Source organism: Dipodomys merriami, unplaced genomic scaffold (assembly GCF_024711535.1).
Source record: "Dipodomys merriami isolate MVZ:Mamm:240054 unplaced genomic scaffold, mDipMer1.0.p SCAF_15, whole genome shotgun sequence".
Lineage (NCBI taxonomy): Eukaryota > Metazoa > Chordata > Mammalia > Rodentia > Heteromyidae > Dipodomys > Dipodomys merriami.
The window spans coordinates 19642422-19660291 of record NW_027202826.1 but is presented as its reverse complement, the minus strand read 5'-3'; the positions used below and the strand labels follow the sequence as shown (position 1 = coordinate 19660291).

Sequence of the window (17870 nt, the reverse complement as noted above, 5' to 3'; positions counted from 1 at the left end):
AGACTGAGAAGGTAAAAACAATCCAGAACTCAGCATGGAAGAACGTGATGTCTTAAAGGTCAGACTAGGCTGCACCATAAGGCAGTCTCAAATAAATAAATGAATACCTTCATACATAAGAAATAAAACAATCCAGAGACAACGAGGTCTTGGAATTAACATCCATCATATATCGAGGACAATATTATCAACTCCAAAAGAGCAAGGAGGAAATGTCAGCAGATGATCTCAACTAGAGAAAGAATTACATGTAAATTCAAGAACTATGAATTACAGAACTGAAATTTAAAAAAATACAGTGGGTGACTTTTTGGAAAATTAAAAGAGACATAAGAAGTCATTAGGAGAATCATAATCAGAAGAAAATATACAATCTGAAGAACTGAGAGACAATGTAGTAAAGCCTAAATGAGCACAATTTCAACGATTTCAGCGTGCTTTGGGGAAAGGTAAGTGCACACAGATTGTGCCTGGTTGGAATTTCAGGAAAAAAAGATGAGCGAGTAAATGACATAGAAAAATACTGAAAAATAATGTCTCAAATTCCCCAGAGTTAGCCAAAGGAAATGGAACCTTAAACACCAAAAAACAAATGAATTCCGAGATGACTAAATAAAACAGGTAATCATTTAAGTGTCATAATCAAAGTGCAGAAAAAAACAGATAAAAATCATTTTGACAGTATGTAGCAAATCATGACACAATAAAGAAACAGGAACATTAGTAAAGGTGAACTATTTCAAAGGAGGGAAAATCATTTGAAGTCATCATGTAGTTTAAAAACTACCATTGAAAATGATGGCAAAGGAGTTATTTTAGATGAAAACCGCAAGATTGATGGCCATTTTATCTTTTTTATTTAAAAAATGATAAAGAAAATTCCTCATATGCTGCAAAAAAAAATACAAAATGGAATTTTCGTTGATAGGGAAAAAGAAAAAAGGACCAGATTAGAGAACTACCCTGTTTTTCTTCCTATTGTTCATTAAAAATCATGAGGGAAGACAGTCATAATGCACACTGTACATATATGAAGATAAAGTCAGCTAACCAGCGTGTGGGAGGGGTTGGGAGATATGAGGAGAAGAATAATAGAAGAGTGACACTGATGAAGAATCCCTGTATTCATAAATTAATCCACTGGAACGAAACTCCTTTGTGCAACAATATAGAGATATAATGAAAACACTAAATTAAAAAACTCAAAGATTTTGGCCTTGAATTTTGTTTCTAAAACACAACTGTGTCTTTTAAGTTGTGTCTTTTAAAACACAAAAGTGGAAGATATAGGAGAATCATCCAAAAGACAGAGATACAGGGAATTCTGTTATGCAAAGTACCGTTTTTACTTCTAGTAAAAAAAAAAAAGTGGCAAACATAGAAACTTACAATAAACTGAGCCATGTAGCATTTAAATAAGAAAAGTAAAATAGATTAATAAGACAAGAGAACTCCAAGATAGTCCTACACTTAGAGGGCTAACTGTTATGGAAAAAGAAAAAAAAAGAAAACTCATTTCTTTTTTTTTTTTTAATTGTATTTTATTTTATTTGAGAACATACTGTACAGGGGGGCTACAATTACATGGGCAGGATAATGCATACAAAGAAAACTCATTTCAATAAGTATTATTGGTAGAACTGGACACCCTTATATATAAAAAGTGAACTTTAATATAAGCCTTACAACTAATTATACAAATAATTTGCAATGGGTTGTTTATGCAAACTTAAAACTAACCTATAAACTTCATAGAAGACAAAAAAAACTGAAAATGTATTAGTAACACAGGGGAAGGCAAAAGTACATTGAAAGAGATATTATCATGAAAGAAAAGACAAATTTCATCAAAATTAAATTTTCTGTCAGTCAAAAGACATCATTAATAAAAAAGCCTATATCTCAATAATCAAAAAGAAATGAGCACAATTAAAAGTATGAGAATATTTGAGCAAAAGCATATCACAAAATCATGTCATCAAGTCAGTGAAACTTAGAGAGAAAAAGCACTCAGTACTCAGGAGATAAATGCAAATAAAGCCCAAGGAAGCAATAATACACATTTACTAGAGTGGTTAAACTTAAAGATCTACTGCAGATATTAATGATGCTATATAATGGTTGGAACCTTCACGTGTTGCTTTGAGGGTTAAATGGAACAACTTCTTTGGGAAGTTTTAACAGCTCCTGTTTATTGTCTATCCTGGGACTGTCCATTCCACTGCTAGGTAGTAACAGAAGGGAAATGAATGCATATGTTCATAAAAAGAGTTGTATGAGAACACTCACAATAGTTTTATTCATCGAAGCTTGAACCTAGATGCAGCTAAATGCCTACTGTCATGCCAGACAAATTGTGTCACATTCTTATTGTAGAACATTAATTTAAATAAAATTGCTGAAACATGTAGCAAGGTGAACGAATGTGGAAGAAACCATACTATATTCATTCTTTCATTTGGATAATGAGATACCAAGTCCACAAAAGTTCAGCTTTGGAGACAAAAAAAAAGGGCAGGAACAAAATGTTCTTAACCATGTAAGCCTGTGCTGTCAAAACACATAGTTACTGGTCTTCCTAATATTCACTGTTCACATAATTTGTCTGTCCAGTTTTATAAAGTTGGGCATCTCGGTGAGGTAAGGTTTTTAGATGATCATTCAAAAGAACAACCCTTGCTTGTTACAACCATTGTTAGAACATCTCACATTTAATATGAGATCATCTAGATTGGTGAGGTTTATTTTGACAATGTCACATGGGGAAGAACAAGAAACTATCCCTCAGTGTCCTACATAATGGACGTTCACGTGTGAACGTGTGTCCTTTAACTGCTGTGAAAGAAACGCAGGATGAGTCATGTGAGGAGAATAATCTTTTCACTCTTTCGAATATCTCCAAGTGCTAACCCCAGTATGTAGACTGCAATTGTTCCTTCTACTCCTTTATTTCTCAGAATCCGCCAACAAATGACTAAAACTTAACTGCTCTCACCTCTCCATCCACTGAAGTGTATTTACCAAGCTATTCCTTAGAGTAATGCAAGGAAGGAACCGGTTCAAAAATAATTCTGTACAGTTCTTGTCCCTGTATCTATTTTAAGTGTACCATCGAGGATCAAGCTTATGGCTTCTAACAATGTCCTCCTTATGAAAGAAGCTCAGGAGAAATCTTTGTCTGCCCTGAGAGGTAAGAACAAATGTTCAATGTTGCTCCTGAGTAAACGCTGCTTTGTAAAACTAACAAGAGCTCTTTTTATATGTACACTTTAGGAAGTTAAGAGTTTAATTTTCAGTAGCATGTGAGCCCTTAAACTTTTTGTTGTATGTAGTCTTTGTCTTTTTCCAGACTGGTGATTTGGTTTTATTTGGCTAATTCTCCATGCAGTTACTATATACACTCTTCTGATTATATTTTATGCATTATTTTAAAGTCTACATTTTTTTGTGAAAGTTGGTGGTAAGCAAATGTTCTCTTATTTTAATAATGTCACTATTTAGAACAAATATTTAAATGGTTACCCAAGAAAAAGATATTGTCTCACTTTAGTCATTTAATGAATGCTGTTATCTAGATTCCGTGCCTCTTTACAGGCATGAAATCAGGTGTCAGAGATACTAAATGAGGAACTGCCTGTGGAGAAGAACTCATAGGTAGTTACCAGGCTCTGTCTTCTCATCACTACTTGGACTTGATTCAAGTTCATTTCACACATGCATAATAAAATCAGGCTTATTACAGTAATATTTTGCATATGTTTTGGATACCACTTGCATTATGTGAAACTGTGCATCTCTTCCCTTGGCAGAGAGATCATTCTGTGGTGTCTCACATGCCTTCAAATGTCAGGCAACACGACTAAAACAACACAGGTTATGTTTTAGTTTTCAAGATGGTTTCACGTCGATTCTCTTTGTGTTTTGTTCAACTGCCTTAGAATGAATTAAACTGGTATTATCCTACTAGGCAACTCTATATCAAAGGATCATGACTTTAAAAAACCTGTAACAATAAAAAACTAATTTATGTCAACTGTCCCTGTGTTACCAGAGTTCAAAGTAAGAGCCCAGAATGGACTCACTAATGAGCGAATGAGCGAAGCTGGCGCTTTGCCACTCCTGCTCATACCGACTCTGCCGATTGGGAAGTTCAGCATTACTGAACACGATTCATTTTGAACACAAACAGCAGGAGGACCCCCATCTGTGATTATTGTACACCAGATTATTACATTTTCCATATTTCTTGATTTAAATAATGTCAAGTGTGAACATTAAAATCATCTTCAAACGGTTGCTTTAGAATCTGAACATACTTTAAATTGGCTCTTTACTGCTTACAGTTCCTATGTGAAGACCATAAAGTCTGGAAGGAGGGTACACCTCAAAGAAAACCAGGAAATCGTTGCATGGTTGGAAGACTTAATGGAGTCTTAAAATCGGTGCAAATCATTACAAGCATCCTGTGAAGCTGCTCAGATGGAGGGCTTTCTGAACGCCAGAAGTCAACTTGTCTAGGACTGGAATGAGAGGAGGGATGTGAGCAGGAACAGGGGAAAAAATGAAAGAAAATGTGGCTTGTGAGACCTGTCATCAGGAAATTGCAAATGTAAAGAAGGATGAGTTATAAAAGAAATGCAAATCAAAACAAATTGAGATACCACCTCACCCCAGTTAGAATGGCAAAAATCAAGAACTCTAACAACAACAGATGCTGGAGGGGATGTGGACAGAAGGGAACCTTACTGCATTGTTGGTGGGAGTGTAAACTTGTTCAACCACGTTGGAAAGCAGTGTGGAGGTTCCTCAAAAGACTCCACTTAGAGCTCCCCTATGACCCAGCAATCCCACTTTGGGGCATTTACCCAAGTGTTCACAAACAAGACCACACTAAAGTTACCAGCACAACAATGTTTATTGCAGCATTATTTACCATAGCTAAGCTATGGAACCAATCCAGATGCCCCTCAGTATATGAATGGATCAAGAAAATGTGGTATATATACACAATGGAATTCTATGCCTCCATCAGAAAGAATGACATTGCCCCATTTGTTAGGAAATGGAAAGGCTTGGAAAAAATTATATTAAGTGAAATAAGCCAAGCCCAAAGAAACTTAGGTCCCATGGTTTCCCTTATTTGCAATATCTAGTATATGTATGAGTCAAGCAGAAAAGGTTAGATAATGTGATGTTAGGAAAATGAACCCTAAGATATGTATTTAAATGTTTTTTTCTTTCATGCATTTGTTTCTAAAGCATTTATAAGATTACTTCTTTGTTGCTTTGTATGTCCCTCCCCCACAGTATAACCCCTGCTTTCACAATAAAAAAAAGAAGGATGCGTTACCTCTTCCTACTTATCAGATTGGCAAGGGATAAAAAGCTTCATCACATCAAGTGCTGGCAGGGCTAGGACCTTAAGATACCCCTTGTGAGAATCATTTGTATGGATTTTAATTGGATTTTAATTTACCTCTTAAAATTTACATATCCTTTGACAAAGCAGTTTTCCTCCTATCAAACTATGCTCATTAGAGAAAGACGCAAGTCAAATGCTGTTTACACAGCATATTTTGTTTGTCTCTGAAAGAACAATAAATAAATGATGCTACAACTATAATACTAGAAGGTTCTGTAGTCATTCAAGGAGTTCTGTAGACCTGTTGGTGCTAAAGTGGAAAGGGTATGACATATTGAATTAAAAAGGCAAACAACAGCTGAAGGTGGCTCAGTGGTAGAGCGCTTGCCTTGCATGCAGGAGGCCCTGGGTTCGATTCCTCAGTACCACATAAGGAGAAAAAGCCAGAAGTGGCGCTGTGGCTCAAGTGGTAGAGCACTAGCCTTGAGGTGAAGAGCTCAGGGACAGCACTCAGGCCCAGAGTTCAGGCCCCACAACCACCACCAACAACAACAACAAAAGCATTTTCATGAGGGTAACTGGACAAAGTGTAAAAGGGATCCTGCTGTGTTATGTCATATAGCTACATGTGAATCTGCAATCTACTAGGTTAAAAATTTCAACTTCACAATAAATGGTATTATCAAGTTTTTTTTAAGGCAAACAGCAAAGATGTAGGTTTTGATTTTCATAAATAAGAGCGGAGAAAGAAAAGGAAGGGAAAAAGAGAGTTAAGGGGGTGAGAAAGAAAAGAGGTAGTGGCAGAAGCAGATAATGAAGTCAGTGGGAGGGGCGGGGAGCTCTAGGTTGTGGTGAACACAGTCTATTGGAAGTAATGCTGCGGTCTCAAAATATGAAGAACAGAGCTGTCTGAAATGTAGACTATGATGGAAGATAGCTTTACAAAACTGGTCAGACAGACAGAAGGTAGGCACAGGCACTAGGACTTCTGCAATGTGGCTACACAGGAAAGGATCGTGCATCGAACTAAAGTGTGTGTGCCACTGGAGTTGAGAGAAAATGATAAATTTGCAGAACTTCCTTGTGGGCTTTCAGCTAATATTGCAGTAAGGTAATGTCGCCATGTGCCGCAGCAATTCTGACGGAGGATGAAACGAGCGATATTTTCTGGATCTCACCGTGGCTCTATTTCAATATTGCATAGCAATTTGTCCTCTTTAATTAGCCTCCAAGCTGAGGCCATCTCAGCAGAAACTTACCCAGGAGGCTCGTGGGCATCCAACTCACACCTACGCCTCCCAGCGGCTGCCACTCACAGATGGCCAATTTCCCCCACAATGTGATTATGTCAGTCAATGAATCAAGCCAGGGAATTTTCTTATGAAACGTCTGTCCTGGAGTGACTTGCTCAGGAACACACAGGAAGTGCAAGATCTTCAACTGAAACTTCAACTCTTGGCTCAAAGGGCTCCCATTTATTTATTTATTTATTTACTTATTTATTTATTTATTTATTTATTTATTTATTTATCTATCTATCTATCTATCTATTATTTCATTTAAACCAAGAGAGAGGCTTATTATCTTAAAATGACTGTGCACAATGGGAAATCCTCTCTAACATAGTGCTCTCCGTTCTAAAAGTCTCATGTTTTATTCCTCTCTTGATATTTTATTATGTCTAAGCATAAACCCTCTTTGAGGGGGGAATCTCTTTCAAGCCAACAGTCAAAAGTAAATTTAATACTGCGCATCTGTTGTTGTTGAAGGAGTCACTAACAACTTGGAAGTTGACTACATCTGATGACAGATACCTGCACATTAGGGAAACTGAGCATACACTATGGGCTATAAATATAAAAGATATTTTAAAAATTCAAATTACCACTGCATTGTAAATTCTCCTACTGCTTCCAGAAGTGAACAGAAAATAGCAGTGCAAACACCACTTCCTCTATTAATCTTCCTCTTGTAGTCTAAGCATTTCCTGGTTCTTTGAATATTATGACTATTTGCTACATTGCCTAAAATATGAAGAACTTTTACAAAATCGTGGTGATATGCTTTTTACATTCAACAGCAATACTAATAGGGATATTCTTTTCTTAGGTTAAGCCAGTCTTTAAGAGCTCCATGCTATCCTATGATCTTTCCCCCCCTGCTTTAAGTTTAGGGGGTAAATAAATTTGTTGCATGCATAAGAGATGAGTAGAGAGTCTATTTCACCTCAGATGTGTCTTTAGATAATTTCACCACCCAGTCACCTTCATATGAATTTATGGGGGGGGGTCTCTCAAATCCATTCTCTCTCAATACATAATAAACCTTGAAGTATTGACACCAGAACTACTTTGCTGAGAATTTAAATTGTGTTGTAATTTGCACTGAAGAGACAAGGTCTTCTACTCTTCAAGTTTTCCCTGTGTCCTTGTTACAGAATGTCACCACAGTGTGTCACATTTATGATGACAGTGACAAAGGAATCTTGAATCTCTTTATAAGGACAAGAGTAGGAAGAATAGAGTTATGAGGTACTAAACAATTATATGCTTACGCTAGTTAGAAAGTGAGAATCTGTTGGGTTTTTTTTAAAGAAGAATTTAATAATAACTTAGAAATGACTTGAAAATGTGAACAGAGAATCAATGAGAGAGTATACTATGCTTTGTCTCCAGGTTGCTCTAAATGTATTTGTCCTCTCCTGTCAATAGTTCTTTTCCTTGCTTCTCATTCATGGAACAGAGGATGTTCAAGACATAGCACTCAAGATCAGAATGCCTCTCAAAGCCATACTGTATTCAAGCTCGCGATCTCAAATTGTAAAGAAAATATGAGGCAGCTTGTGTTCTGTCTAGCTCAGTGGTAGAGCACATGGTTACTGTGTGTTGTAATCAGGGTTTGAATGTCACCCATAGCACAACCAACAAATAATTTGGGTCAGAGCTGAATTGGCTTCATCCAATAAGCCACTGTCAGGGAAGTATCACTCTCAGAAATCCAGTATGCACAGAAAGTAAGGGCAAGTCATTCAGACACAAGGCTGTGTCCCCTAAAACACCTTCCCAGATCTTCTGTAGTCAAACATACACCATTCCCATGTGCATAGTTCCTAGGGTCCCATCTACATAAGCAAAGCTACTAAGATGGTCCCTAGTATTCCTACTTCATAATATTCATATTTTTACAGTCTTTCTTCTTAAATATAGTTCGATCCTCCTGACTTCTAATCGATAGCCATGTAACTTCACCATGTATGTCACTTCAATGATGAGATTATAAAAAGATGGGATTTCATCTTTCATGAATAATGCTGCCATATTAGAGAGGCCCAAGTAGCAGGAAACTGATGATGACCTCTTGCATACAGCAAGAAAGGAACTCAGTCTAATGACCCCTAAGGAAGAGTCCTTCCAAGAGTAATATAATCTGGAAATCTGTCCTTGCAATCACCTTTATTACAGACTGTGAAAGACTCTGAAACTCTGTAAAGCTGAGTCCAAACTCCTAACTCACAAAAGCTGTGATATAATGAGTGTGGTTTGAAGTTGCCATGTTTTGAAGCCATTTGTTATGTAACAACAGACAGCTAGTAACATAATCTACCAGTGTCACCTACAACTGTCTATGTGCTTATCTACACTCTTATGAAGTGATTGTTCCAAATCTTGAGCTGGTTTTGATTTTGAGTCATTTTGGTCCTGGATTACAATCACTGGGTGACATCTATTCTTCTCATTCGATTTCTACTTAGTCTAGGATGTATTCTCTCCAGGTGGTGAACTTAAACATTCATTTAACAAACCTTTACTGAGAACCTGTTATTTGTATGGTAGCTCAAGACTGTAATCCCAGCTATTTGGGAAGCTGAGATTAGAAGCTCATTGTTGGAGGACAACCCACACAAAAATTTTATGGGGACCCATCTTAACCAATAAAAAGCTGGATAGACTGGGGCATTACTGTAACTCCAGCTACATAGGAGGCCTAGATAAAAGGTCCAAAGTCCAGGGTATGCCAGTCATTAAGAAAAAGACCTAGTTTAAAAACTGAAAGAAAAAGGTATTGAAGGGATTGCTCAAGTGGTGGAGTGTCTACCTCTTAAGTACAAGGCTCTGAATTTGAACCTCTATGACAATTAACTCATCACCAAGAACTTATTTTTGCCAAGCATTGCTCTAAGAACCTGTATCATAGCAATGGGGAAAAAAAACAATGATTTTTGTCATTTTCAACAAAGATCCTGATGAAAGGAGGTGAAAATAAATTGGGCAAAATTATATTTCATTAAGCCTTTAAGTCATTATTCTATATTTTATCATCTATCAATGCAATTGATGGCAGATAATGGTTCTTTTCGGTAGCTTCTATCCTAATTGTCCAAAAAGTAAATGTATATCTTAAAATGTTGACTTGAAATTGCTAACGTAAGTTATATGTTACTCAGGCTAAAGCCAGAAGAGCTACCAAAGGATTTAAAGAGAGAAGAGATTTAACAGGTTTTCAAGGAATCTCTCTGGCTAATGGGTTGAGATTGAACTAGACTAGATCAAGGCTTCTGCTATTTGATTTTTTTATGATTTGCATGGAATACTAAAAATACTATATGATGAGTTCCTCTTTCTTCTGGTTAGTCTCACTCTAATGTTGATGGGAAATTCTTTTTTGTAAATCATATTTCTGGTTCGTGGTTGAGCTAAATCAATCTAAGTGGTTTTTTTGAAGATGTGTGTATGTATAGTTGGAATGGGATTAAGGGTATTGAGGTTTTATCTTTGGAGGCTTCTATTGAAGGTTTTCCAGAGGTAAAGATTAAAATCCCTGGTGTTTTATTTCCTTTGCATATTTTAATGTGCCTAAAAGAATTATGTAGAATATTTATGGTACATGAGTTGCAGAATAACCTCTCTGGTTTCTCACTTTCTGGATATAGTACTACTTGACAATTGTTTTATATGAACAAATTAATGCACTTATTTCCATCAGAATCTGGTTTTCATCCTACTGATTTCTTCAACAAAACTCATGGTCATTACCACAACTTGCATATAGAGTGCTCCCTAAACCAATCTTCTAACCTCCAACTCACATTTCAAATATGTCTAAACAAATCTACCCCTAAGTTTCGAAGAATTTACTTCATTATCTTCTTTCAATGCTACCTTTAAACATGCCTACAATCATTTCTTGGTTTAAAAAGTTACTATACAAAAAGCACAAAATTCGGGGTGCAAAAAACTGGGCTATCAAACCCTAACACAACTACTTGTATTTGAACCTCTTTGCAAGTTGAACTTTACTTATTTGTTGATTCTTAATAAATACAGGAACTACTCACAGGACTAATAGAAGCTTAAGATAATAAGGTCTCAGCCTAGAGTCTATCACAGAATAGCCGTTAATAAATGCTCTTACTTCCATCTTTCCTTCAATGGATTCCTTAACAGGCATTCAAGGGGAGATGACCAATGCACAACCCTGAAATGAAAGGGACTGGAGTGTTTAATACATTAGACTACTGGCTAGGGTTTCTTCCAACTCAACATACTGTGAACCTATGATTCTAATTCCAGAAGTAAGTGGGTGGGAAAGATTGGTCCACAGGCCCCCACACCAGATGCTAGCCAGTGCTAGTTTATGCAAACCTACTTTATGATAAAACAAAGTTGAAGTCAAGCAATTTTGATAATTACTATTCCTCCTATCTTGATGGGCACATCTTATATTCTAACGGTCTTCAAAGGAAAGGAATCAAGAACTCCTCTGGCTAAAGCCAAAATGCAAGGAGATATGACAAAGTAAACAGAAACAATGGATTGTCACTCATTTTGTATCATTGCTAAATAACTCCATGATCTTGACCACACATATGGTATATATGCACACAATGGAGGGAAGCTAGGAGGAGGACATAGAATCAGTGGGAAATAGAAAACCATACAACGGAGAAGCTCATCAGCTGCACTGGAAATAGATGAAAATGAACTAAGCAACTCAAGGCAGCGATAGAAGGAATGAGAGGGAAAGAGGGAACAGCTTACACTAAGCAAAAGGAAAGAAATATGAATATCACTGCATGTGGAAGAAATAATTATATTGTCAAAGCTCATAGAATTCACAAACTTCATAGACCATGATAATGGCAATTTGCCTTGTGTAGGTTAAAATGTTTTTGTGGCTTTAACTAAGTATCACTATTCCACAATACTGTGAGAATATGTGGAATTTATGTAATCACCTGATTTCAATTTAAAAAAATAAAAAAGATTCTTTACAAATATAAGAGCTGAGAGACAGCAAGGGTATTTCAAAAAAATGTAATGTGTAGGAATGAACTTAAACACTAGGTAGTAAAGTGACAGAAATATAAAATTAGCAGAAAATAAGTATATGGTCCATGGTACTCTTCGATGCAACTTCTGTATGATCAGGTAATAAAGTTCTATTTTTGTAAAAAAAAAAAAAAAAAACACTTCTGTTCCTTTCCTGAAGATAGTTAAGGGCTAGAGACAGAGGAGGAGAATGTTGAATTTCTCTTTGAATGCTCTTCCTTCCAGCAAAACGGAGGCCCAGAACCTTGGAAGGAAATAGCATTTGACCCAAATCCCAGCATCTTTACCTTAGTTCCTTTCTATGTCTTTGGGCATCTTCTTGCTGCTTATTTTCTAGGCCATCTTTTCTTTGCAGTTAGAATCTGAAGAGCCAAGATTCAGAGTGAGCTTGGAAAAGATAGATATAAAAAGTCCATTTGCAGAAATTGGTTTTAGGCTAAAAGCATCTCTATCCAAGCCAAAAGAAGATTCCAAAATGGTCCAGGCTAGTTTCTTGGGAAATTAAATTGATTTAGGTTAAGGTCCCATTGAGTGATAAAGTGTAAAATGTTACTTTTGTCCATTTTGGTCTTATGTGAACATGCTTCAGCTTTTGGACTGTATAGCATGGTAGCAGGTTAAGGATAATGACCTGAATATCTCTCTCTCTCTCTCTCTCTCTCTCTCTCTCTCTCTCTCTCTCTCTCTCTCTCTCTCTCTCTCTCTCTCTCTCTCCCCTTGCTCTCTCTCGCTCTCTCCCTCTCCTTTCTCTTGCTCTCTCTGCCTCTCTCCCTCTCTTCCTTCCTTCCTCCCTCTCTCCTCTCCCTCTCTCCTCTCTCTCTCTCCCCTCTCTCTCTCTCTCTCTCTCTCTCTCTCTCTCTCTCTCTCTCTCTCTCTCTCTCTCTCTCTCTCTCTCTCTCTCTCTCTCTCTCTCTCTCTCTCTCTCTCTCTCTCTCTCTCTCTCTCAATTTCCAGAACACTTTCACTCAGAAAAGTAAAAGAGTTCTGGGAATGTTCACATGCTATGTTGACTAATGACAGTCTGTGGTTCTATTAAGAAATATGTGCCTTGTGTCCTCAATTTGGGAAATTAAAATCAGAAATACAAACATAGAGGAAATATGATGGAATTTTACAATGTGTCAGTTTAATTCTGGTGCTCAGTTTCCTGAACCTGTTTGAATGCCAAAAACTACTGTAACATACCTAACTCAAGGCTCTAGAGGACAAAAACAGAAATGGTTAGCCTTTCCTTACCTTAAAACAATTTGTCATTTGCATTTGGGGACTGAGAAGGGGAAGAATGAAAGTGTGGGACTGGCTGGTGCAATAGACATTTGGTTTCTCCTGAGATTTCTGCTTATTTCCATTTATTCTCCCTATGGGATATCCATCCAATTTCAATAAATGGTTAGTCTTATTCTCCATTAGAGTCCTGCTTGAAGTACACTACAGTACCTCAGCCAACAATAGTGCTTAATTCAAACACTGGCTTTGATTATTGCAAAGTGTTCCAATGGACTGATTTAGAACTGCATTACGTGAATGTTCTCTGTACCCAAAATATAAAAGGAACACTCCCACAAAATACAATAAGCTCTGGGGCCAATTTAGTGTTTTGATTATGTTGTATAGGGGCTTGAACTCAAGGTCTGGTGCTCTCAGTGTTTTCACTCTTTTTTATGCAATCTACTTTTTTATATTGTCAAGGTGATGTACAGAGGGGTCACAGTTACATAAGTCAGATCATAAGTACATTTCTTGCCAAACTTGTTACTCTCTCCCTCATTTTTCTACCTCTTTCCCTCTTCCCTACTTATCTGGCATGCTACTGCTTGAGCCATGTTTCTACTTCTGGCTTTTTGCTGGTTAATTGGAGATCATTGTCTCAGATCTGTCTGACTGGGCTGACGCTGAACCCCAATCCTCTTGAGTAGCTAGGATTGTCAATGTGAACTGCAGGAGCCTGAGCAATGGTTATTTTATAACCGTAATAATGAAAGCGTCAATGGAAGCAATTGAGTAATTAATAGGGAACAAGTAAATATCATGTCTGGATAAATGTTTATTATAACTGTATTAAAATGATAATATATCTAAGTTAAGGCATACTTTAATTTGATTTAGTTTTATCTTATGTTTTGTTTTAATTTTTCTGTATTAATTATATCTTATTTTTTGTATTGTGCATATTAATAGGACTCAGCATGACATTTTTACACGTGCTTATAGCATATACTGAGCAAATCAAATCTTCCTTTCTCCACTTACTACCTTTTCACTATTCTACCTTTACTTAGCATGCTCATTTAAAAATAGCATTAGCCCATGTTAAGTATGCAAAAGTATTGCTTTGTGATATTTCCATGTATAAATTTGAACACATTCACTCCTCTATTACTTGTGTGTGTGTGTGTGTGTGTGTGTGTGTGTGTGTGTGTGTGTGTGTGTGTCCTGGTCCTAAGGGTAGAACTCAGAGCCTGGGTATTGTCCCTAAGCTACTTTTGCTCATAGCTAGCACTCTGCCATTTGAACCACAGCTCCACTTCTGGCAGCTTTGATGGTCAATTGGAGATAGCAGACTCGTGAATTTTCCTGCTCCAAACCACAATCCTTGGAACTCAGATTCCCGAGTAGCTCGATTTACAGGCATGAGCCACCACTGTCCACAGTTTCTCTATTGCTCATTATTATGCCTCCTCTCCAGTCTCCCTTATGATAGATGTTAGTGGTTTTCATTGTGCTATTTTCATATATACATGAAAAGTACTTCAATCACATCCATTCTCTATCATGCTCTCCTTTCCCCCTTCACTCCCCCACTGGCTGCCCTTTTGTAAATTCATATCATTCTATTATTACTATTAGGTCTAGACTCCGTATAGGATAGAAAACATAATGTTTCTGAATTGAACTTATCTCACTCAACAGGATGGTCTCATCCCTTTTCCTGTAAATCATATCACTTCATTCTTCTTTAAGACTAGCTAGTACTCCATTGTGTTTATATACCACATTATTATTGGCATCTTGGCATTGACATGCTTTCAAGAAACAACAGGCTCCATCTTTGATTACCTAATTGAGAAGCTCCAATTGCTGGACTTGGAGTCTAAAGCATGATCATAGCAAAATACCTCTAGCTCTTGCCAGCTTGCCCACCAATATACCAGTAGGTCTTTGTTCCTGCAGTCCCATTATCAAGGGGCCACCCTATGTCCCTAAGGTCGCTGCTAAGACCCTTGCTCTTGCACTTTGTCCTAGCTAGCACTAACCCATTCTCCATGACTCACTAAGTGTTGGCTGGCATCACATTTGAAAGTTGTCTATCATTGAACAATACTTGCATTGCATCCATTCCCAAGTGCCCTGTCAATTTCACACTGGCTCAAGCCAACTTCTCTTTTCTGTTCTTATATGCCTGCCAATTCTCAGCCCTGTGCCTAAAGCAAGATCTTAGAGATAAGCATTTAAAGAGCTAGGTAATGTGATCAAAGCACACTCCATACATAAATGAAAATGTCATAATGAAGCTCAATGTTGTGGGCAATGAACATCCCCTAGCTAAAAGAAATTATAAGACAAGTCTTTGAGAGCACTAAAAACCAGATCTTGAGCTATATTCCTGCAAGGCCATCAGTTACCAGGACATGAGCAAAGTACAAATGTATATAAGGTTTCTCATTCTCTGGGAAGAAGTTTCTACATCAGAGTAGGGAGAGGCTCTGATGACATTACTCACCCTGGTATTGCTTCAAAGTGACTAAAGGGGCTGGGATGTAGCTCAGTGGCAAAGTTCTTGCCTAGCAAGTGCAACATCCTGGGTTCGATTCCTAGGACCAAAAAAAGAAAAGACACAAATAGTACAGTTTTTAAAAAATGAAGTGACAAAGCAAAAGTAAATAGAAGCTACTTTCTCCCACAGAGTACTCAAACATTCCATCTTCCAATTTCAGAAAGAAACAAAAGAAAGGAAGAGTAGAAGGCGAGATAAGGGTCATATTTATTTCTGTGCTTACAGTTTGCCAGTTTTTGAAAAGTATTTTTTTAGAATTTTTATTAGTGATATGAAAGAAGGTCATATAGAACCAACAAAAAAATAGCTAGTGAAATGCATTTTTTTCTGAAATTGCTAAATGGTCACAAAGGGAGATTCCTTGGGAGGAGATTGTATTGTGAGGTTTGAACTTAAGACCATCAAAGTATAAATGTTTTTGTGTTGATTAGGACACAGTTCCGCAGTAGGTCTTCCAAGAGGGTGGAGGAATGTGTCGTAAGTAAGTGAGTCAAAGCAAGAGTAAAATGGACATATATCAATCAACTCCGCCACAGTTTGAACAAGGACCTGCTGCTTTATCTGAATGTTCATCTGAGCAAAAACAAATCGATGCAATGAGAAAATCTACCCCACTTCCCAAAGCCTTGCACACAGGCCTGTTAACAGGAGGAAAGGATAAACACAGAAAGAGGATATCAGGTCCTTGGAATAAAATTTCTGTATTACAAGTAGCCACCTGCACGTGGTTAGAAGCTATCCTGTCCAGGGATAACTTAGAACAAAAGGCAAATTTCATTGTCTGCTTCTGGCTATTTGAGATAGATATATTAAAATCTTGGGCCGCAAAAGGCTAAAAACAAAGTCTTCTGTTTTCCAAGAAGACAGTGCAGTCAACAATTACCTCTCTGTTTTAGATGTTTGAAATACCTTCATCGATGGCTCTGGTGTTGTACAGGTTTGACAGCAAAAGTTTTGTTGCCTGGTAAATCCACTGAACTGAATGAAATCAAGAAAGTTTTAAATGAATGAATAGGCAAATATAAACAAATAGGCAAATATACAATTGCATAACATATTTTCATGTCTAACATTTCCTAAAGTCTGTTAACCCAGTTAACATGAGTCGAAGGGAAAAGTATATTTTCCTATCATTCCAGAGTTTTCCCTTGCACGATATAGTTTAGTGAGATAGGGTTATGTTATCAAATTAAAACTTGAAGAATAGGAAGGTGAATATAATTGAGTAACAGAGATGAGCTGCCCAGTTCCTATTCCCAATATCTTACCAGCAAGAGTCAGAGCCTAGCATTCCTGTGCTCTTAACTGAATAGTCTCAGTTGGTGCTCAGGAAGTATTATTTCCTCAACTTATTTCTTGGAACTGAGGCCATTTTCTGAATGACAGAGAAAGAAAGAGAAAGAAGTCTAACTATGTTTCCTTAAACTCTATCCTATAATGGACTCTGCATGCTCAGTAATGCTGAAATACAGTCCAAATAGATTCTGAGGTCACAATGAATGGCTCAGCTTGGAAAGTGTCTTGTGCATTTTAAGCTATAGATATGGCAGTAGCACAGATAACAAAATCAAGAGTAAGTCGATGAGGAAAATAGAGAGAGATTCACACCCTTAAATGCACAGTTTGGTTAAAGTGGAATGAACTGGGAGTAGAATAACAGGTTATGTTTTATTGAAAACCTGAAGTAGAGAAGAAGAGATGAATTATTTAGCTTCCTCCACAGAAACAGGGCGAGATATGAAATTCAGAGAAGAAAATTCAGATGTCAGGAGAAATACTACGAAGAAATAGGAACTGAGTTACTGTTGTCCCTCTGTTCCCAATAGCATTTGGAAGATATCTGGGCAAAGCTCATGGGTCACAAAAAGGGGAAAATAATAACATTAGAAGCCATTTTACAGCAAGCCATAGGATTCCAAAGAAGAGCTTTGAAGAACTGTTTTCTATGTTATGACTGCCGGATCTACAATAAGATAATTACATAGAAAAGGTTGTTGTTTTTTTTAATGCATTTGTAACCCAATCCCTAAAATTACCGTAAGGAGAGAGCCCTGGATGATACAGAAGAGTGTGAGATTAACTTCAGAAGTGATCATTTGGGGCTTATTTATTAATTATGCCACTCTGCCACCATGCTCCCATCAATAGTACTTACTGGAAATGTAAAGTAACTTGGACCTGGACAGGGCCTCAAATAGAAACTAATCCCAGAGACGAAAGAGTTGTAAATACTTTAAATCAGCTTGACAGCGGTAGGTGAGCTATTAGAGGGTTAACAAGGCTGAATGATAATTGGAGTGTTTCCCAATAGAGCCTGAGGAGGATTTGTCACATGACTTACGACTGGGAAAAAGCTGACAAATACAGGTTTAAAACGGAGAGAAAATCTGAACTACTCTTTCAG

The 17870-nt window shown here is 37.2% G+C and overlaps 1 long non-coding RNA gene across 1 annotated transcript in view; it reads right to left on the bottom strand.

Annotated features, from left to right (window-relative positions):
* Nucleotides 1-11978: 11978 nt before the first annotated feature.
* The window catches only part of LOC138826941 (uncharacterized), a 46524-nt gene continuing 40632 nt past the window's right edge, over nt 11979-17870 (bottom strand). The window contains exons 4-6 of the long non-coding RNA XR_011371909.1: nt 16350-16444; nt 15413-15503; nt 11979-12053 (exon numbers count right to left, since the gene is read on the bottom strand). This is a non-coding gene — a long non-coding RNA (uncharacterized lncRNA). The remainder of the gene's footprint in view (nt 12054-15412; nt 15504-16349; nt 16445-17870) is intronic.